The sequence below is a fragment of the Myotis lucifugus genome, unplaced genomic scaffold (genome assembly GCF_000147115.1).
Source record: "Myotis lucifugus unplaced genomic scaffold, Myoluc2.0 scaffold_106, whole genome shotgun sequence".
Taxonomy (NCBI): Eukaryota; Metazoa; Chordata; class Mammalia; order Chiroptera; family Vespertilionidae; genus Myotis; species Myotis lucifugus.
Genome location: NW_005871154.1, coordinates 2,820,486 through 2,843,322, shown reverse-complemented (window position 1 = coordinate 2,843,322; position 22,837 = coordinate 2,820,486). Strand labels below are relative to the sequence as shown.

The 22,837-nt window shown below is 44.3% G+C and overlaps 1 protein-coding gene and 1 long non-coding RNA gene across 3 annotated transcripts in view; one reads left to right on the top strand and one right to left on the bottom strand.

Annotated features, from left to right (window-relative positions):
• Positions 1-22,837, bottom strand: part of ME3 (malic enzyme 3) — a 169,681-nt gene that overhangs the window by 91,888 nt on the left and 54,956 nt on the right. The window lies entirely within an intron of this gene.
• On the top strand, positions 19,891-21,643 carry LOC111826853. Its single transcript, XR_002830283.1, has 2 exons — positions 19,891-20,244; positions 21,307-21,643. It is a non-coding gene; the product is annotated as an uncharacterized LOC111826853 (long non-coding RNA).

The following is a 22,837-nucleotide window of genomic DNA, read 5'->3' as shown; positions in this document are numbered from 1 at the left end:
GCCCGGGACTCAAACCCCACCTCTACCATTTGAGTGGTGGGGCAGTCTGTGCCAGTTGCTTTGACTCTTCTGAACTTCAGCTTCCTCCTGGAAAAATGGGGAAAATACCTACATTGTCGTTTTTTTTGGCTTGTTTTTGTTGAAGTTATTGTCTTTTTAAAAAATAACTTCAAAATTTATAGAAAGTTTGAGAAGATAATATGGAGAGTTGTGGAAGATCTTTCACCTGGTTTTCCATATTATTAATATTTTACATTGGCATGGTACATTCGTCAGAGCTAATGATCCAGTAGTGATACATTCAGAATCATATAGACTGGCTTCTTCATTTAGCAATAGCACTTAAGGTGAAGAATAGTCTCTTTAAGAGATGGTGCTGGGACAACTGGATTTCCACATGCAAAAAGAAATAAAGTTGGACCCTGCCTCATATCAAATACAAAAATTAACTTAAGATTAATCAGCAACATAACTTTAAGAGCTAAAATTATAAAACTCATAGAAGAAAACATAGGGGTAAATTTTCGTGATCTTGGATTTGGCAATGGATTCTTAGATATGACACAAAAAGAACCAGCTACAAAGGAAAAATTGGATAAATTGACTTTATTTAAAAACTTTTGTGCATAAAAGGACACTATCAAGAAAGTGAAAAAACAACCCACAGAATGGGAGAAAATATTTGGAGATCATATATTTGGTAAGGGTTTAATATCCAGAATCTATAAATAACTGCTACAACTCAACACAACAAGAAAAACAACCCAACTAAAAAACAGGCAAATGACTCAAAAAAGACATTCCTCCAAAGAAGATACACAAATGACCAATAGCACATGAAAAAATGCTCAGCATCATTAGCCATTAGGAAAATGCAAATCAACACTACAATGAGATACCATTTCACACCCACTGGGAAGGCTGTAATTGAAAAAACAGTAAATAACAAGTGTTGGTGATGATGTGGAGAAACTGAAATCCTTGTGCATTGCTGGCAGGAATGTAATGTTGCAGCCTCTATGGAAAAATATCTTAGTGGTTCCTCAAAAGCTATGACCCCAGCAATTCTACTCCTAAGCCTACACCCAAAGGAACTGAAAGCAAGGACTTGAACAGATACTGGGATGCCAATGTTCATTGCAGCATTATTCACAACAGCCAAAAGGTGGAATCAACTCAGGGGTCCACCAACATACAAATGGATAAACAGAACATATGTACGTACAATGAAAGTTTATTCAAACGTAAAAAAAGGAATGACGTTCTAATACATGCTATTATATGGATGAACCCTGAAAAATCAGGCTAAATGAAATGAGCCAGCTATGAAAGGACAAATGTTATGTGATTCCACTTATATAAAATAACTAGAATAGGCAAATTCATAGAGACAGAAAGTAGATTAGATATTATAATAAAGTCTGGGGGTGGAAGGATTGGTGAGCTATTGCTTAATGGCTATAGAGTTTTGTTTGGGGTGATGAAAAGTTTTGGGAATGGATAGTGGTGATGGTTGTGCAACATCGTGAATGGACTTATGCCAGTTAATTGTACACTTAACATGGTTAAAATGGAAAATATTGTTATATATACTTTGCCACAACTTAAAAAATTAATACTCACTGCTGAATCGTACACTTTAAATGGGTGTCATGTGTAGTAGTGAATTATAGTTCAATTGTTCAGCTTCTGTCATACTCTCCTTGATAGTCACTTGTCCTCCCTAGAATCACTGTTGCATAAAAACCACCATATTCAATTTCTTATCTCATTTTCTGCTTTTGAGAAATAGGTATGGTAGTAGGTATGACTACCTGAGGGGGGGCGGGCAGACTGTTAGAAATCTTGGTACAAAAATAATGTTTAAAGGAAATGATATTAATGAGTGTTAAATAAACAACTTTGAAAAGCAAAAACAAAACAACAACAACAAAAAACTGTCTTAAAAGAATTCTTTGCATGTTTTAAATACAAGTCCTGTATCAGACACGTGTTGTATAACTATGTCTCTGAGCATGTGCCTGTCTTTTTATTCTCTTACCAGTGTCTTTCAGAGGACGGCATTTTCTGCTTTGGGCACTGGCAGGAGAGATGGGGAATGAATAGAATGTCATGGAATCTGCTTCCTGACCCAATTAAGCCCTATGAGGACAGTGTCTGCTGGCAGAAGTGGCAGGAACCATCCTCATAAGGGTCACTGTGAGACATGGGCACACAAGCTGCCCCACCCAAAATGAGAAGGTGCCACACATGGTGAAAAAGAGAGTCCTTTTCTGTGTAGCACTTGGGTGGCTCTGCTGGTGTGGGGGCTGGTCGGGCCCTGTCTCCGCTTCCTCAGCTTTCTCACGGAGGCCCTGAACCGAGACAGTGCCGAGCCCCTGAGTGGCCCCTGGGTGGGGACATCAACAAGGTAGGGACCACAGTCCTGGGGAGGGGGATTGTGTAGGGGGCTGAGAAAAATTTTTAATCAGCCAACCAATTAACTAACTACTAACTAACTAAACTAACACTGTCAGTATGACCCCCATTGTATTCAAGGCTGATGACACCTAAGGCAACTCTGGGTAATGAGCTCCAAGTAATTCGAGGTTCCTCCTAGAAGTGAAGAAGGCTGTGTAGGTGATAGTGAGACCTGAATTATGCTGACTGGAGTCTAGCTTTCCTCAGACTCCCTTGGGGAGAGGAAGCTTGAAAAGGGAGAGAGCATGAGAACGCCTCTCATTCCTCCACCAGCTGAAAACTATCTCATCTACAATGATTACAGCTCTTTTACAGGGAGTTAAATAATGACAAGGAGATCAAGCCCATATATTGATCAGCCCCACCCTAATGTCATTGCTATCGTCAGCTCTAAGGATGGGAGTCTGATGAGTATTTAATCTTACTCTCTACTTTCTTACAACTACATTGGGGGAGGTTTTACAACCACATTTGACAGATGAAAAGGCTAAGCAAGAGAGGTTAGGTGATGCTCTTGAAGTTGCAAAGCTATTGCCCATACTTTATTGTTTCTTAAACCAGGATGCTAGTTATTTAATAATTAATAAGTATATTCGATAATTTTATATATGTGATAAATCCCCCCCTCCCCCCCAGATAATTTCTTTGACGAGAGGTAAGTGGCAGAACCAGGAGTTGATCAGTTGATCACAGGCTGCATTCCTGCCACTACAGTGTGCCCCCTCCCAGGGCCTTGGTGAGATGCCCTCAGAAATGGGATTGGGGGGGGGGGGTGAAGAAGGAGTGGAAAAAAAACAGAAATAGAGAAGAAACGTGAATAAAAGTCAGGCTCCTTGGCTACTCCCAATTTCCTCTCTGTTTGGTAACTTGGGGGTCCCTAAAGCTACAAATACCAGGCTCCTCATGTGTTTTCGTAAAATAACGATGACGATGACTCAGCTTAAGAAAATCCTGAAGAATGGGTCCTCCTCTCAGAAGGATTGCTGGAACTGTAAGAACGATCTAGCATCCTGAGACAGGCTCTACTCTGTTTGAACGTGTGACTCACAGAGGTTTCTCAAAGTACTCTCCACACATAAAATTCCCACCTTTTTCCTCATCAAAGCCCAAAGTCAGCAGTTCATAAATCCCTGTGCTGGCCACCAGCTTCGCAAGTGGTGCAGCAGAGGCCCCTGGTCCTTCTGCAGGAAACCAGCTGGCCCTGGAGACTGAGTGCTTTCACTAGACACCGTTAGGCAGGTGAGTGTTCACTGGCTTAGTAAAGACTGTGATCCTGTCTCCTTGGCCCTGGGGATCCCAGGGCGGCCCAGGAATTTACTAATGACATCATCTTCGTTAATGACCGCTGTGGCTTTTAATAGCAGTCCGCTTCTCTCTCCAAAGCTAAGTGTTTCTCTTGGCTGGCTGCCACCAGCTTCTTTTGTATTTGAGGAAAAAGTATGACCATTTAGCCACTGGTAATTTCAGGAATTTTTAAAGAAAGTACCACTAGAAGCTTCTTTTCATCCTGAAGCTAATGTTAAGGCTACTTCAGATTTACATGTTTGTAGAACAGCAATGCAGGCACTTCAGCTGTCCCCTGGCCTCTGAAATAGCACAGGCAGGGGAAGATTCACTAGGGTGTAGGGGGAAAGTATTAGAACTTGCATTTCTCTACAAAGGAAAAACACTTTGCTAATTGACACTTAGGCTCTTGGTCTGTATGTCAACAGTCACAATTCCCATAACTACACAAGGAGTCCTAAGTCTTACAACATGGAGGAATTGACAGTGGGACCCTTATTCTTACCACATTGAGAAATTACAGTTTCTGTGCGCCTGGTTAGATAGAGTTATGGACTATATTATCTGGTTTATTTCTTTATTTACATTGTATTTGTATTGTTGACATTATTACGGATATCCCTATTCCCCTCCCTGCTTTTCCCACTGCCACCCAGCCTCCACCACGCCTTCTCTCTGGCCATCACCACACCGTGGTCTGTGTCTATGGGTTATGCATATATGTTCTTTTGTCTTAATTTTTTAAATTTATTTTTTATTTATGTATAGTTGGTATATATTCTTATATTGGTTACATTAGTTTCAGTGCAATATAGTGATTTGACCTTTTTATATCTTCCGATGTGATCACCCCACTAATTCTAGGAATAATCTTTCACTGTGTAAACATATCACAATATTATTGACTATATTCCCCTTTCTCTTTTCACCCATCCCTACACCCTCTCTTCTGATAATCTTCCTTTCTATCTGAAGAAAACAAAAACATTAATTAAAAAAGATATATGCATCCCTATGTCCATTGCGGCATTACTTATAATAGCCAAGATATGGAAACAACCTAGGTATCCATTGATAGATGAATGGATAAAGAAGATGCAATACATATACCCAATGGAATATTATGTAGCAATAAAAAGGAATGATATCTTGCTGTTTCCAATAACCTGGGTGGACCTAGAGGGTATTATGCTAAGCAAAATAGATCAGGCAGAGAAAGACAATATGGTTTCAAATATATATGGAATCTAAAAACAAACAAAACAAAAACAGACTCATACATTATCTATTTTTAACAAAGATCTCAAAATAGGGCAAGTGGTTTTTGAAAAATGGCTAATTCTCTTAGTTATATTTCAACCTCATACCCTAGTGGTATTCAGAGCATACCAGTAGGGACCTATTTTTATTGTTACAGAATCATTACTCTGGCCACGCCCCCAGCCAAATGTCCCTCTCCACCAGCTCTGGCTTCTCCAGGGAATCTTTAGACCTCACAGAGGCAAAGTGGGTGACTTCAAGAGCCTCCTCTAGCATAAAGGCCCGGAACTGGTTCAATTGTTTTAATGCTCTACCACTGTTAAACTTTTAGCTGTCACCTCTGACTTTACCTATTTCATCACCTTCCCTGAGTGATCATCTCTGGCCCAGTCACTGAACTCTACTGGTGGGCTGGGCATTGCCCAAGTTCCCAGGATAAATCTTATGACATCAGAGAGAAGATATTTGAATAGACCCTACCATCAAGTGGTAGGGCTCAGAGACAGGAAGTCCACCAGGCTGGGCCCCTGCCCCAGCCTCCCGCTGTTCAGAAACCCAGGCTTCTTAGCCCCCCCCCACCCCCCACCCCCCCACCCCCGTTTCTCATGACTGAGCTTTGCTGAGGGGAGGTTCCCCTATTCAGCTTGGTGATCTGCCTGGTGCCTCTGGATCCAGAGCCTGCTATACCCATCACAATATCTTCTCATTCATTCACAAGCATTTATGAGTTCCTACTGTGTGCCAGGACTACCATGTCAGGACTGGAGAGTCCCTAAAAGGGATAGGTGCTGGTCACTGCCTTCATGAATCTACTAGACAAGACACGTGGATTAACATACAAAGGTGATCCTGGCCTCTGCCTTGGGCAAGCCACTTCTCCAACCTATAAAATGGAGTGTTGCCCATTTCACATGTCGTGGCACAGGTCCTGGCACATAGGAAGTACTCAGTGAATGTCAGCTGTTCTCCTTATTACTATTTTATCCTTAGGGCAAGGTGGCACAAGAGAGCTCATTAGCAGATGTTGGAGATAAGCCCTGAAGGGTGGTCAGGAGCTAGTCTGGCGGAAGAGGGTGGGAGGACTAGGGGTGAAGTGATGTCACCACAGCCAGCATAACTGCTTGACCAAGGCTGTGCAAGGCTCCTGCCTCTGCAGCCCCGGGCATTCTCCCCATGCCCCACCAGGCACACTCTTTCTGGCTGCCATGCTTTGACTCACAGCAATACCTCTGCTCACCATGCTCTTACCACTTCCCTCCACCGTCTGCCAGTCCACAGGCAAGGACTCTCCCCCAAGACACCCCATTTCACACAGCTCCCCCCTTCTCTTGGTGTCATAAAGTTTAGCACATGAAATGTGTTTTCTGTTTGATTTCTTGAGCATTAATTACTAGGTAGTGGAGTTGGGGTAGTTGGGAGTAGACACTCTGAAGCGGCTAACACAGGGTTGTAGCACAATAATACTAACATCATCAATAATAACAGCAACATCACCTTTTATTGAGCACTCACTGGCTGGGCCAGGCACTGAGGCAGGCACTTTCCATCTCTAATCCTCACAGCAACCCTGAGTTAACCATCCTGTGGTTATTGTCTCTATGTTATGGGCTTGGAAACTGAGGCCAGAGGGTTAAGACACATGCCCAAGGTCACAGCAAGTTCATGGAAGAACCAATAGAACCCAGGTCCACATGCTTCCAAAATTCACCCTGTTTCCTCTGAGTTAAACAACGGTTCCTGAGAGTTAACATGTTAAACAGGCTGCTGACTGAGTTGGCTTTTATTTGAGTAGAGAAAAAGTTATTCTGCGTCTCCATCTACAGCCAGTTACTTTCATGGTTCAGCCTCTGAGCGCCAGGGCAGGCAGCCCATCTGCAAACAGGTGTGAGGTGTGCTTTTACCTCTGCAGTGATGTACATCAAGCATGTCGAGGGCACCCGTGTAGCCACATTTCCTCTGACTAGCATCCTTACTGGGAGGATTAACAGGCACATGTGTAAGGAAAGGTTTACGATTCCTCCATCATTACGTCATGCTCTGAGCTGACTGCTTGTGCTGTAAGCAGCTTCCTCCATCAATCAGCTGTGACAACAGAGAGTAGCCATGGCTGGGACCGAGCTGTGGGCAATCAGCTCCGAAACTGCACAACTAGAGCTGATTAGCTGCTAGGGGACCGGCAGGCATTTCCTGCCCCTTTTGCATTGTACTTCACGACTCTGGGATTTTTATGAGTTAGGATGATGTGGACTCCGGCTGGAGACAGGAAGTGGGATTACTGTGGCTGCTGTTCTCTCGCTGAACCCCAGGTTTATGAGGGTCCCTGAGCACACTCCTGGGATGGATATATGGGGGCCTTAAAACACAAGTCTTGGCAGACATAGACCTGAGAACAGCCTTCCTTCCAGACATACTTCTGTGATCAGGTACAGAATTACAGATCCAGAAACACATCGTAAATTCCCGAAAGGGGAGTGGATGACAGACTGTTCATTACTGTCCAGAACCAACCCTAAACCAGATTTGGGCTGTGGGCTGCAATGTATGGAGGCTGCCTCTAATCTTTCTGTCTATGGTGTACACAGAAGCTCTCGAACCAGCATGAGATACAGTTCAATTTCCCTTCCAGGGGAAAACGGCCAGGACGGGTGGCGCTGCACTCACACAGCCAGTACAGGGCAGTGGGAAGGAAACTGGAAGACAATGTTCTACATTAGCTCCTCCACTGTCGGGCTGTGTGGTTCTGGGGAAGTTACTTCACCTCTCTGAGGCTGCTGCTTTCACCTGGTGGTTGTTAATGAAATGAGAACATGGATATTGCAGTTTCATATCCCTCAGGTTCAGGACTAAGAGCAATTTAACAATTGCACTTTATAGTAGTGATTTCCTTTTGTCTCTCGTCCCTTCAAGACAATAGGTTCCTTGAGGGCAGGGACTCTGTCTACATGAGCTGTGCGCCTCTTTTCCTTAGCACAGCGGTTCTCAACCTGTGGGTCCGCGACCCCTTCGGGGGTCGAACGACCCTTTCACAGGGTTCGCCTAAGACCATCGGAAAACACATATATAATTACATATTGTTTTTGTGATTAATCACTATGCTTTAATTATGTTCAATTTGTAACAATGAAATTGGGGGTCACCACAACATGAGGAATTGTATTAAAGGGTCGCGGCATTAGGAAGGCTGAGAACCACTGCCTTAGCACATCTTGTTTCTAAAATGGTCTCATATGGTTCATGTCATTTGACCCTGGACAGGGCTGGTGTTATTATCCCCGTTTATAGAAGCGGAAATTGGGGCTCAGATTAGTCAATGCGGGGGCATGTGTCGAGTACACGCTACTCAAAAGCATGTGAAAAAAAAAGACTATTCCAATTGTTCTGCCATTTTATGAACAGTTGTTGGGTAAGGACCAATATGGAAGAGAAATGAAAGCATCTTCTGAATTACTTGGCAACTGTAGGATTTTGTCCTAACTGAACCCAGGGAACAGAGGTGGATAGTTGGAAGGCTTACAAATCATTTTCCTGGCAAAATTCCCCATGGCTTTTGAATGCTTCATGACCTCTCTTCCCAAGAGACTATTATTTAAAAATTAAATAATATTGTTCTTGGCCCTGCGAAGCCCCTCTAACTCAGCTGAACCTCAAGAGGGTAAAGGGCGAGAGGAAGGTGCTGGGCAGGGGAGCTGCTGAGGACAAGAAAGTACCTTTTCCTTCCTCCAACAACACAACAGCTCTTTGATGGGCTCCGCCTGGGAAGATGGGGGCAAAGAGTGAACTATGACCGGTAGGAATAAAACAAACAGACACGTTTGGGAGGGTCTCTGAATAGGAGTTGTACATGCATGCCTGGTGCGTGCGAATGAGTGGGTGGGGCGCCAGAATTGGATGCGAGACCAACTAAGGACAAGTTCATTCGACAGGACAACTGTCCAGTAGATCCCTGTTCATCTGTTCCAGCCCTGATGTTAACCCAATCCTTCTCCTCCTGGGTCTGGACCTCAACTCTGCCACCTGGTCAGGTGAATCAGGAAGAAGGTGATTTTGACCTGAAGACAGAATGACTGATGTGGCGCATGGGAGAAAAGAGTAACGAATCTCCTCCTCTGTTGTGACATCAGGAGGCAGACGTTCTAGGTTCAGAGTCATTTGGGATTAATTTAATAACAACTATTTATATTTGACTGCTTTCTTTTAGGTTTTACAAAGCAGATTTATTTATTTAAAATACTTTTAAAATTGATTTTGAGAGAAAAGAAGGGAGAGGGAGAGAGAGAAACATTGATGTGAAAGTGTTACATTGATCATCTGCCTCCTATATCCCCTACCAGGCTAAATCCTGCTACCCAGGCATGTGCCTTGACTGGCACCCAACCTTTTTGTGCATGGGATGGCACCCAACCAACAGAGCCACACCAGCCAGGGGTAGAAGGCAGTTTTATTACTTTTGTTGTATTTGACAGTTACTTCAAAACAAAAATAATAACCTTATGATAGTGGTTCCTAAACTTTGCTAGCGATTAGAAGCACTTAGGGAGCTCACAAACCAATGCCCAGGTCATACTCCGTACCCATTAAGTCAGAATTCTGGGGATGGAAGCCTGGATGAGGAGTTTATTGAAAGGTATACAAGTGATTGCAAGATATAGCAAAGTTTAGGAATCACTGCACTATCAAGTAGGCGGTGGAAGTGTCATGCCCATTTTGCAGACAGTAATGCTGAAGCTAAGAAAGTGTAATAATTCATCTAAAACCAAGGCCCTAGCAAGTTGCAGAAATGGGACTTGAACCTGGAATTCCATTTCAAATTGCTGGTTCATTAATTCATTTACATAATCACTCATTTAATAAGTAGGTCTTGAGGACCAGCCATATACCCGCCACTGAGCATGCAGTGAGAGACCAAATATACATGGCCCCTGCCTCCATGGAGTTTCAATCCAGTGATCTTTTCATTCAAACCAGTGTTCTTTTCACTCCTTTACATTTTGGGATTAATTTGGAATTCTGCAGGCTAGTTTAGTGCCTGGCAGGCTGGGGTGCCCAGCAAAATAACACCAATGATATTTTTGCTGGAGTTCAGGTTTGCCCATGAGAGGCCATGGAGGAGGTAGATCAGGCCATGAAGGAGGGAGATCTAAATTCAAATTGTGGCTCTGCCCTCATCAGCTGTGTGGTGCTGGACAACTTCCTTAACTTCTCTGATCCTCGATTTCCTCATCAATGGAATGAAGAGTGTAATACCGTTTCGAAAGGTTGTCATGAGAACTGAAACCCCCTGCATGGTGTGCCCAGATTGTGGCTGGCACATCAAAGGCACTTAGTGAACACAGACAGCTGGGACTGGTCCTTACCAGTGGACACAAGGATTCAAGAACCTCGTGCTTCTGAGAGACTCAGAAGCCTAGAGTGTCCTTAGACTTTCTCATCCTCTGTTATCCATCCTCCCTCTCTAATGTCTATCCTCAGTCCATTCTATTCATCTTCCTTGGTAATCACAGTTGGGACACCACTTACTTAAAACTTAAGGGTAAGTGTCCAATAAATTTTAACCGTTAATGGGGACCTAATGCAAATCTAAAACTAATGAAGGAAACTCATAGGGGGCTAGACTGAATATTAAAAGTTCAAGTACTAGGAATGTATTTTTGAACTATATTTGCATTTTAAAATTAGATTTATATTAAAAGAAACGGAAAGGAAATGTAGAGAACCTCAAACCATGTGAGCTTTTCTCTTTACCAGTGCTTAATTTATTTAGCTTGTTTCTTTATTCCCTCCTGAGATAGAATCTAATTCTGGCATTTAATGAATTTGGGAGTCTTCTAAAAATCTTCTCATTTCATAAACATGATTAGCTCTGAGGTCTATACGTGTCAGAACTACATGTTCTTAATCAAATAGTTCTTTTCTGTTGACAATTTTCTGAAGGGCCACTGGAATTCCTGCACTCTTGGCTATTCTAGATTGATCCTGTCTACCTTGAAGTAAGTGATGTTGACATTCACAGAGACCTGCAGGGTGACCTCTCCTCCAAATGTCTCAAAATAAACAACTCTACGCCAAAGCCTGTATTTAGTGACATCTAGCTACCAAGCTCTTTTAAAATTAATATTGATTAGCTATATCAGTGGTTGATTGATTGGGTCATTATTGAATAGTCTGAAAACTTTTTCTTTTACAGATGAACAGTCAATTTGTAGATTAGTCTATATTTTATAACTTACATTAAATTAATAAAGACATGAATACTATTTCTTTAGTGTCTACTAAGAAGCAGGCTTGTGGTAGGTGCTGAATGAACCAACACAATATTTTAATTTTATCCTTCCACAACATCCCTCTGAAGTCAAATATTGGCCCAAGATTACACAGTTAATAAGTTGTAGAGCTAGAATATGAACCCAGGTCTGCGTGCCGCTGAAGCCCATACTCATAATCACTATTTTGCACGCACTGTTTTGCATTGCTTTCTTGGTTGTGATTTTGAACATCCTCCAAACATCTTCTTCAGCCACATCAAAGACAAGATATGATCAGTCTACCGAAGGGAGTGTTTCCTGGCTGGCCTTATCCCACTCACCCAGCCTTTCACCTTCTCCAGAAGGAATTTTGGAGAAGCATCCGGTGTTCTCTCCCCAAAGCTGAGGAAACAGCAGGGGCTGGGAGCAGAAATGAAATACTCTGTCCAGGAGAATAAAACACAGCAGTGTGTGTCAAACCCAATTAAACTCTGGCAGTGAAATCAATTTAATAGGGAGCAACCAATATTTAAAAAAAACGAATAGACTTGAGTAGAGAATATCAGGCTGCCTCACATTCCTAAGGGTGAGCATTGTTTTGCTAAACTGTTGCTAAATTGCCTGTGTGAGTGTGTGCGCATACATGAAATGTGTACCTATGTATAGTGTCTTGTGATGTAAGGTGTACTTTCATCTGAAGGTTGTGGTTCAAATATTTTCAGAAACACTGTAGCATAGGGTAATGATTGAGTGATGGAGGCAGACTGCCAGTGTGACTCCCAGCTCTGACTCGGGACACATTACTTTTCAAGTTTCAGGTTCTTCCTCTATAAAACCAGATGACAATAGTACCTACTCATGTGTGTTGTGTGTAACAGAGTGTCTGACTCTTAGTAAGGACTCACTAACTAAATGCCAGCTGCTGTTATATTAAATAAAGCAGTTTGGGTGGTAAGTTGGTGGCAAGCAAGAGCAATGCTTTGCATGATGTCCCCAGAATCATTTTAATCCCAGATGCATATTATCTATCTGCTCCCTGGGCACCCCCATCTACATGTTTCATAGGCCTGTGAAACCACCACATGCCCCAAACCAAATTCATCTCCGGTGCCAAACCTCCCTCCCTGGGCTAATTGTACCACCCATTAGCCCAGGAGGAACTTAAGAGGCTCCCAGATACCTTACAACTCAACCCATACATGCAGTCATGGCTGTGATTTTCCAGTTCCTCAATAATTCTAATTTCTTCCTTTGTTATCCATTTTCCTCATTCTCATCGTTCTGTTCTCTTCAATACCAACATCCTCCCTGGTCTGCTGATACACTAATGGTCCTGCCACAGCTGGACTCTAGTCTTACCCACTCCCTCCCCACACTCTCATCGTCCTGCCCCTGCAACACACCTTTTAAAACCTCTGCCAGATGGACATTTTCCAAAAACCAAATTTGATCATTGCACTTCCCAACATATAACAGCTTTCTCAGAGCCTCCAAGGCTTTTCATAAGCTGTACATCACTTTGGGCTTCATCTCCTGCCAACCTCCCTGGGTAGCCTTCAACACAGCAAATGCCTTTACCATTCCCAGGGAAGCAGGTGTGCTCGCGCCTCGGAGTGTGCAGGTGCTGGCTCCTCTGCCGAGAACCCCCTTCTGTGCCTGTCTGCCGATCACTCCAGTGCACTGAAGGGGGAAAAGGTCACTGACTTAAACTTACATGTAAGTACCCTGATTCTCAAAATCCAGTGTACACCGGGAGCACCAGGGTTGCTGGCTTAAAATTCCAGTTCTAGGCCTCTACCTGTGAATGCTGCCTGCCGCAGAGCCAGCGCTTCCCGGCTGCACTCCTGGTGATGCAGAGGAACTGCATCACCGGGGAGACAGAAGTTGTGCCCAAACTCCAATCCATGACACACACATTCAGGAGTAAAGATGAGTATCTTGTCTTTGGGAAATGTCTCAATAGACATTCAGTTAGCAGAATTTCCTAAGGAGGGTGGGTGACTTATTAGTAAAGATATATCTTGTTAAATGAGCAGCAATGACAGGAAGGGAAAATACTGCTATTTAATATTATTTAATTTCATAGATTTAATATAATTATCTATTCATGTTATTGCCTTAAAATATGAAGACTGCATACCACCAAAGTGCAGTGATGGTACCAATCATCATACACTGTGGTAGTGAGGTCTCTCTCTGTCCCTCGTGGAAACCCTGATGAGTGTCCTGGCGCTGGGTGAGTGTGTAACAGAGAATCAGCTGCATGCCTATCAAGGAGACAAGAAGAGATCCCATCGAGACTGAAAGGGATTCCTCCGTTATTTTCCATAGTAAGTGGTGCAGGGGGAGGTAGGACAGAAGCTTCAAGTTAAGTAGCTGGGCTTTAGGAGCAGTTAAACCTTGGTTAGAAGTTGAGATCAGAGACTGGCTTTTTATAGGGAACAAATCTCTGAAGCATTTTTATGGCTGAAAGTTAATGCAAACCAGAGGCTTGAAGATAAGGACCATAGAATTTTTTTCTCAGTTGTCTCTGTTGAGCTGTCCACCATCTGGCCTACCCTACTTTCTCAATCTAGTCATTCATTCATTCACTCATTTAACTAGCAGTATGGTGTGACATGCATAATTAATTCTAGGTGCAAGTGAAAGAGACATGAAAAAAGCCTGTCTCATATTCCTCTAGGGCAGCGGTTCTCAACCTGTGGGTCGCAACCCCTTTGGCGGTCAAACGACCCTTTCACAGGGGTCGCCTAAGACCATCCTGCATATCAGATATTTACATTACGATTCATAACAGTAGCAACACTACAGTTATGAAGTAGCAACGAAAATAATTTTATGGTTGGATCACAACATGAGGAAATGTATTTAAAGGGCCAGAAGGTTGAGAACCACTGCTCTAGGGGCAATGAACACAGATGCTATAAAATGAAATTATTTGTCATTCAAGCAACATTACAAAACAAGGTAATGCCATTCATTTGACAAAATTTTGTTGAGCACTAACCTTTGTGCAAGGTAATGTGCAAGGTAGTGGGGCTATAGCTGTGAAAAAAAGTTGTTCACATTCCAGTAGGAAAGACAATTATTAAATAATTATCTAAGTAATTATTTCATGATAAGAAATGCTCCGCAGAGGATGCTATGAGAGCATGGAAGGAACTGGGAGCCCTGATGTGGTTTCCTTTGGGGGGGAGGGTGATTAGGAGAGCCTTCCTTAAGGAAGCAACATTTAAGGTGAGATAGGAAAGATAAATAGAGTTAATTAGGCCAAGTGCCAGGGTAGAGTTGAGCAGAGAAGCACTGCTAAGTGCAGAAGAAATGGCACGTTTAAAGGCTCAGAAAGGGGAAGGAGCATAGGCAGGCCCAAGATTGGGCAGTGTGTGGGTGACTTTGCTAAGGACTTAGGTTTCAGCCTCAGGGCGATGGGAACCCACTGAAAGGTTTTAAACGGTAGGAACATAATTCACGTTGTGTGTGGTTTTGTTTGTTGGTTGGTTGGTTGGTTGGTTTGCTTCAAAAGATCACTTTGACTACAGTGAGAAGAATGTTTGGAGGGCAGTAAGAATGTGCTGATACATTAGGAGTTTCCTGCAATATGTACCTTATTTTCCAGGTAAAAGTACTGGCAGCTTGGTCTAGGATGGTGGAGTGAAGGTGGAGATAAGTAGAAGGATAAGAGATATATGGAGGAGATAAGCACAGAACCTGGTGATGTATGAGACTGGGGGTTCAGTGAGAGAGAGAGCGGTCAAGGGTCACCGTCATTATAACTGGATGGGTGACTGTAATGGCATCACTGAGATGGGACACTACACAATGGGGACCAGAATTTTGTGGGCAGGGGGTGCAATGAGAGAACTGCATCTCAGGTTGTACTTTATTCACATTGAGTTTGATGGCCTTTGAGACATCCACCTGGAGATGTCAGTAGGCAGTTGGATATCTGTAAGTCTGGGTCTTCCAGAGAGGGCCAGAGAATGAATTTGAAAGATGTTAGCAAGTACGTGGTAACTAGAGCTCTATGGGGAAAGTTTAGAGCAGCGGTTCTCAACCTGTGGGTCTCGACCCCTTTGGGGGTCGAACGACCCTTTCACAGGGGTTGCCTAAGGCCATCGGAAAACACATATATAATTACATATTGTTTTTGTGATTAATCACTATGCTTTAATTATGTTCAATTTGTAACAATGAGATTGGGGTCACCACAACATGAGGAACTGTATTAAAGGGTCGCGGCATTAGGAAGGTTGAGAACCACTGGTTTAGAGTGAGGAGAGAGTCTAGGTCTGAGCTCTGAGAAACTCCAGCATTTGGAGACTAGATAAAGGAGGATAAGCTGGTGGAGGAGAATGAGAAGGGACAGCTGAGAAATGGAAGGAGAACCAGAAAATGGGTTGTCACGAGATGGCCAAGGAGTATAATGTTTCCGGAAGGAAGGAGTGGTCACCACTGCTGAATTTTTCTGAAAGGTCAAGTACCACTAGGACTGAAAACTGTCCACTGGGTTCAGCAAAGTGGAGGGTCCCTGTCAGCCAGTGATGTCTGCCTCAGTGAGACCAGAGTGGTCTGAAGAGAAAGCAGGAGGTTAGAAACAGCAAATGCACAAAATTCTTCTAAGAAGTTTGGCTACAAAAGGGGAGTGGTTTAAGGTGGACAGACTTGAGCATGTTTAAATGCTGATAGACCAATTCCTTAAGAAGGGAGACAACGGGAGCCAGAGCTCAGGTGGAGGGGCTGGTGATAGACGGAGGAGGCCATCTCTCTGTAACAGGAGGGAAGGAGCAATGAACACTTGGAGGTGCTGTGTGTACAAGCTTGACAGGGAAATTATCTGCTGGGAGTGAGGGCCAGAGAGGTCAGAGAAGAGACATTTGAAAGGGAGTTATGGGGGAGTGTGAGAGCAAGGTGATTGGAAAAACATACGAGGTTTCTGGGCACTGACAGGAGCTCCAGTTGAGGGTTGATGATCATAAAACGTGCAGTTGTACACCTTTTTCTCTCCCCATATTATCCTCCAACATGGCTTGGCTGCTTGGAGAAAGCAAATCCTGGGTTTATTCAGGGTTGTAACTTTTTCGAAATAATTCAATACAAAGATACAGGAGCAAAAAGTTGAGGTTACTGTCAGGAAGAGTGGGAATGATGGACCATGGAATCCAAGCTGGATTGGATTAGGTTTGTGGATGGGAGCGATGTCTGGAGTAGGGAAATGGATGGGTAGGACACAGCTGACCAAGCAGCATCTCTGGTCAGAGTGTGTTAGAATCACTGATTTCTATGATTCTGTGATTTCTATGATTCACATAGAGGAATTCCACACGATGCCAAGGTCCAGGGTGTGACTCTGGGAGTAGCTGAGGGAGAATGCAGAGGGAAGTATTCCAGCTGGGAGAGGCCAGGATGTTGGAGGAGCCAGCCATATTGATATTGAAGTCATCCGAGATGATGACAGGATTGGGGTGGAGAATGTCTATAGCTGGGCCAAAGTCCTCAATGAATGAAAGGTGGTAAATGATAGTGATGAAAAGGAGAAAAGGTCAGTATCTCTAAATAGCACACCTCTTAGAAAAGTGGCAGAGATGCAGACTTTATGGGAGTGTTCTAAAGGGGCCTTGGGGAGTAAAAGGATACCTACCTATGTCCTGACTTGGAGGGTTGAAGAGTGTAAACAGAAACATTAGAAGGGTTTGGAAGAAGCAGTCAACTTATGACGAGGTAGGATTTAGTTAATAGATGGAGATGGAGAGACTGTCCAGAAGGGATTGAAAGTATAAGGAAAGGTCGTTATTCCTGAAATCCAAGTGGGATGTGAGGTGAGAATGGAAGGCTGGGACAGGGGCAAGGGTGTACATACATGAAAGTTTAATGGAGAAATAGATGCAAGTAAGGGAGGAGTCGGGAGTGTGAAGAAAGGGGCTAATTGCTTGAGGTTACAAAGGAGGTGGACAGGAAGGTTTTGCAAAGGAGGCCATATCTGAGCCGACATCCAGTAGTTCTGTCGATGGGCAAGGGATTCCAGGTAGCAGGACCTGATGCAGAAAGACACAGAGGCCAGGGAACATGTTGCTCAAAGCCAGTGCAGTTTGCTTCAGTGAGGCTTCTGGGCAGAGCAGTGGTGGGTGACAGGCCAGAGGCTTGGGCAGGTGGACCCTGGTCACGGAGTCCCGCTGAGGAGCCTCGTGGCTCAGGGAGTTCTGCAGGCTTTGAAGAGGGGCCAAGGCATTCCCTGACTGTTCTAGACAAGTGGTTCTCTTTGCCCTCACTGTCCCCTCCATGCTTTGGCTCACACTGTCCCTACAGAGTTCAGCCTCAATGTTTTGGATAAATATTAATCATCTGCAAGGCCTAACTCAAATCTTAGCCCTGGAATAAGGCTCCCCATGACTACTCCAGTTTACACCTCTTCCTTTTCCACAAATGTTTTTATTCTTATAATCAGAATCACAGCCCCCCAAAATAAAGACAGTAGAAAAGGCCACCATTCACCATTTGTGTTAGCAAGCATTGTAGGACAGAACGTTAATAATGATGAGAGAGTAACCTGCCTCTCTCATTTAGAAAGAAGGCAGAACAAGAGTTGTTCATGAGCACTGGGCAAAAGGATTCCTTCTCTTTTCTGTTTTACTATTTAAAAAAGGGGGGAGGGGAGTGCCTTCAGGTGCAAGTATAAACAAGCACTCAGTTGGAAAGCCCTGGGTAATTCTGTCTTAGTTAATGACTGGCTGTGTGGCCTTAAACAAGTCCCTCAACTTCTCAGAACCTCAATTTATGAATCTGTAAAATGGGTTAATAATGTCAAGTCCACAAGCTCATCAGAAGATCATATAAGATCATTTGTGAAGAACATAGAGCATATTTACTGTGTGCCCTACTATGTGCCAGCGTTGTGTTAGGAGCTGGGCTATGGCAGGGCACAAGACAGGCACAGTCCTTGCCCTCCTGAAGCTTTTGGATCAGAAGGAGGGAGGGAGGAAAGGAAGGAGAGAGAGAGAGAGAGAGAGAGAGAGAGAGAGAGAGAGAGAGAGAGAGAGAGAATGACAAATAATATCACAATAATTGCCAACATAATAATCTGGGGAGCCAGGCACCAAGCTCAGTGCCTGGTTCAGAATGCACCCTTACTCTACACATTAATTAGTTCCCTGCCTTTCGAAACTTCTTTCAGTCAAAGTAATGTAACAAGGGCTATTTGCTAGTACACACTAATTATATATTTCAGAAGTTTTCAGGGGCTCTCATTGAAAGTGGGTATTATCTCTGGCTTGAGTTGGCCAAACTCAAACACAAGCAGGGCACTGAGGAAACCATGGCAAGGGACTAAGTCCATGTCCTCTCCAGGCTCCCAAGTCAGAGAAGACTCAGTAAAAAATGACCTATCGAGTCATCTCTCTCAACCTCAAAACCTTTGGTTCACTAGAGCAGAAAGAGCAAACACATCAAACTGCAGGATGAGTCACTGTCCCGGGACTCAGGCTCTGGGAGAGGCTCAAATGGGGCCTGGAGATGTGGCTACTGAGTGCGGAGGCCTGGATCTTTCCACAGCCCGTCCATCCACTAAAATATGAAGGGCGGGGGAGCGCTCTTCCTCTACCAATGGGCTCAGTTCATTTCTGGTGAATGAAAGCCTGGGCTTTCCTAAGGTTTACTCATGAGTGACAACATCATTTAAAGATCTCTTCTCATTGTGGGGCAGCAGCTGTAGGTCATGAGCGATGTGGAGATTTCCTCCCCCTGCCCTCCCTCACCTCCCAGGCCTGCCTGCTCTGTGCCCTCAGCACCACCGGGAGTAAGGGAGCTGGGAGGTGTGGGTGGAGGCTCTTAGCAGAAAAGCTTCTCCATTATTCCTGTAGCAGCAGTGCAGTGGGGAACAGATAGCACTGGCTTGGGCATTCAGGCGTCCTTATTTTGATCATGGGCTGGAAAATCAATTACCATCTCCTTTCTTGGTTACCTTAGTGTCACCTGCACAGCCCTGAGCTCTAAAAATATTTCTCAGATTTACAGCAAATGTTTGTATATAAGTTTCTCTCCCCATTTAGACAATAAGGTTTCCTTATGGCAAGTATTGGGTCTTACTTAATTTTACCTTAGTGTTTGCCTTGTAGTAGAAGCATAATAAATGTTTGGAGAAAGGGAGAAAGAGAGATAGAAGGAGACACAGAGAGAATATGAATGAATGAATGAATGAATGAATGAACAAATGAATAGATGAAGGAATAGATAAATGAATATTGGTCTCTAAGGTTGGGCAACTAGATTAGGAATGCTAGTCTTGATTTTAGAGATTCTACTGCGTCCTCAGCGGTTCATTCCACAGAGGTGTCCAGCGGGGAGAGTCATGGAATAGGGCCTGTCTTGCTTCTCCCACTGCAGTTTAACCCAGTTTTTCGCATCTGTTTTACACATTAGGCTTCCTTATTTGAGATTTTGTTTGAATAAAATGTTCTGTGGCTAAGATAACTGTTGGAAAAATATTGGGCCAGATTTGTGTCCCCCCTTAGGTCTCTTCCAGCTTTGCTGGGCAAATATTTGTATCTTTTCTGCTTTGACCACTGTCAGAATATTTTTCTGCATCTTATTCTTGGGAGGTTGCAGGAGGAATAACACGAATAAGGGAATTTGCTTTGCCAAGTATCTACGATGTGTTCTACTCGGGCCAGAGCTCAGACAGTGAAGTTGCCGTGCTTGGCCTCCGCATGAGGTGGTTCTCCTTACAGGTCCCCTATCACACAGATGAGGTGCAAAGACTCTTGAGGCAAGCGGTGTTTCTAGCTTCTATCTCCAGCTCTATTTTCACATGTCTAATTTTAACATAATTACACTGCACTTTACAGCACTTTTGCTGACTGTTCCAGACTGGTGACGGCCCACAGAGGACAGACGTGCTGCTGTACACGGGTTGGTAATGGACACGATCAAAGAAGAGTTCTTACTCAAATTGGAAAAGGACATCATCAGACAACCAGACAATCTCACAGCACGGACCACCAACAAGGTTATGAAGAGACCCCCATGACTTCATCTATGCACTCACCTAGCACCTGTCTATTGAACACCTACTACGTGTGGGGCTGTGTGTAGTGTGGAGATACGGAGATGGAGAGAGAAAGTTCTTTTATTAAAGAGACAAACTTAAGAAAATGAAACAATTCAAGATGTTAAGCAGACACAGCAGTGTATCAAGTGATAGGATTACAGAGTAGGGCGAGAGCAATTCTCCTTGAGAGCTGGGAATAGCAGTGGGGAAGGCTTCACAGAAAAGTGGCATTTAAATTAGACCTTGACTTTGAAACCTGGGGTCAGGAAAGTTCCTCAAACAGGGCAGGTGTGGAGCCCCTGAGGGAAGACTTAGGTGCTAGAACCTCTGGGGGTGGGGCTTGGAGGCAGGGGGACGTTAAGCAGTCAGGGTGCAGGGATAGGGCTGACCAGGTTGAAATGAGCCCTGCAAGTTAATTCTATTACTCTGGAGGCACTGGGGAGCCACTGAAGGTTTGGAAGTATGTTCTCATGTGCCATGCTAAGGAATGCTAATCATCCTGTAGGCAATGGGGAAGGTAAGCAAGCAGGCAAGTACTGTCCAACCTTCACATTAAAGAGCCTGTGGGCAGCTGAGAGGACTGGGGAAGGGCGGAGGCTGGAGGCTATGAGGCTGTGTGTGATAGGCTGTGACCACAGTCCCTGTGAAGGAGGGAGACGCTGTGTACCAGGGCAGTGTGGAAGAGAAGGGACAGCTTCAAGGTACAAGTCAGAGGGAGAAAAGCAAGACAGGATGCCTCCTTGCATCCTGACCTATGTGGGGGGAAAGGTAGAAGACATGCAGGCCTTAGATGTCTCAAGCCTGGGAGACTGGGGCCAGTCCCCATTTCTGTTCCTCGGCACCACTTAGGCATCTCTGCCGGGGTCCTCACCATCTCGGTGACGCTTGTCCTTCCCTGGGGTTGATTAGCATGCCCGCCCCAAACCCCAGGCACGGGAGGAACTGCTGACGTGAGCCCTCATGGTTTGGACTGTGGCAGTGATCGTTCGATTCTGATTGTTCCTCTCTGATTCTCTGCAGGTTCCTTGTTACTGGCTGAATTGTGTCCTCCCAAATTCATGTGTTGAAATCCTAACCCCTGGTACCTCAGAATACGACTGCATTTGGAGCTAGGGCTTTTAAAGAGGCAATTAAGTTAAAATGGGGTCATTACTGTGGATCCTAATCCAGTGTGACTGATGTCCTTAAAAAAGAGGAGATTAGGACACAGACAACACAGAGACTAGATGAAGACAGAGTGAATATGGCCATCCGCAAGCCAAAGAAAGAGGCCTCTGAAGAAACCAAGTTGGGCGACACCTTGATCTTGGATGTCTAGCCTTCAGAACTGGGAGGAAATATATTTCTATTGTTTAAAACATCCTGTCTGTGGCTTGTTGTTATGGCAACCCGGGTAGACTAATATGCCTCTAGTAAACAAAATCTCTCTCGGCTCAAGCCTGCCTGCATCCACCTGGGCAGGATAAGTGAAGGCTGGGAACTGGGACCATGTTCCCCCTCCCCCCCTTTTTTTTTCCATTTCTCCAGCCAGTACAGCTTATCCACTGGCCTAGTCCATATTACAGCCATGGGCACCATGGCAACAGATGGGCATGTGAGTTCAGGGAATTCAATTGCTTGAACAAGAATGGCACTGGGTTATTACCAGCTGCTTTGGTCTAAAGAACCAGTCAATTGGTTCACAAAACTGACAATACCCAGCTACTGGCACAGGCGCAGAGCTGGTTTCTTAGGCGTTGGGAGGGAGGATATTCCACTTGTACCAGAATGGCTATTGAGCTTTGTTGAATAAATACCACTTGGAAGAACAATATAAATGGAATTCATCTTCAAGAGGCACGGGCTATTGGAGAGGTCAGGGAGCACTTCCCCAGCTGTGGTTACTTCATGACTAAACCCAAGGAGAAAGAAGTGTGAGGCCTGTAGCCCTAATTAGGCAAACATAGGGAATCTCCTGGTAACCAAAGGGAAGACGCAGCTTTCACAGACAATTGCTGGATGTGGCCGGCTCAGTCTCCACATCTGAGATAAGCCATTTAGCTAAGGGTTCCCAGTGAAACCAGTCACAAAGGAGCATTTGGCCCAACTCCTGTCCAGATTGGGAGATGGGGAGTTTTGTTTCTGGCTAGCAACAACAGAAAAGGTTAGAGCGGTCCTGCCTGGAACACCCAGGAAGCCCCCACATTCAGCAAGACCTGCAGAATATACTGCCTAGTCGCTCCCATGGAAAGAGGCCCAGTAAGCGGGGGAGAGCACAGAATGCAGGAGCCAAAGAGACCTTCATTTGAACCCTGGCTCCAATGGGTACTGAAGAATGTGACCTTGGGCAATTTGCTTAATCTTCCATTGGCCTCAGCTTCCTCATCTGTAAACCTTGCACAGGGTTATGAGGACTCAGTGTGACCTTATGAAGAGGGAACACAGGAGCTGCGTGACAATGATAATGGGTTAGGTCCACTGCCAGGAGAATGACTCACTTCTGCATACCAGTGTTACAGTTCACTGGTACTCTGACAAATTAAGGCAACAGATCAGCGATTCCTTAACCCTC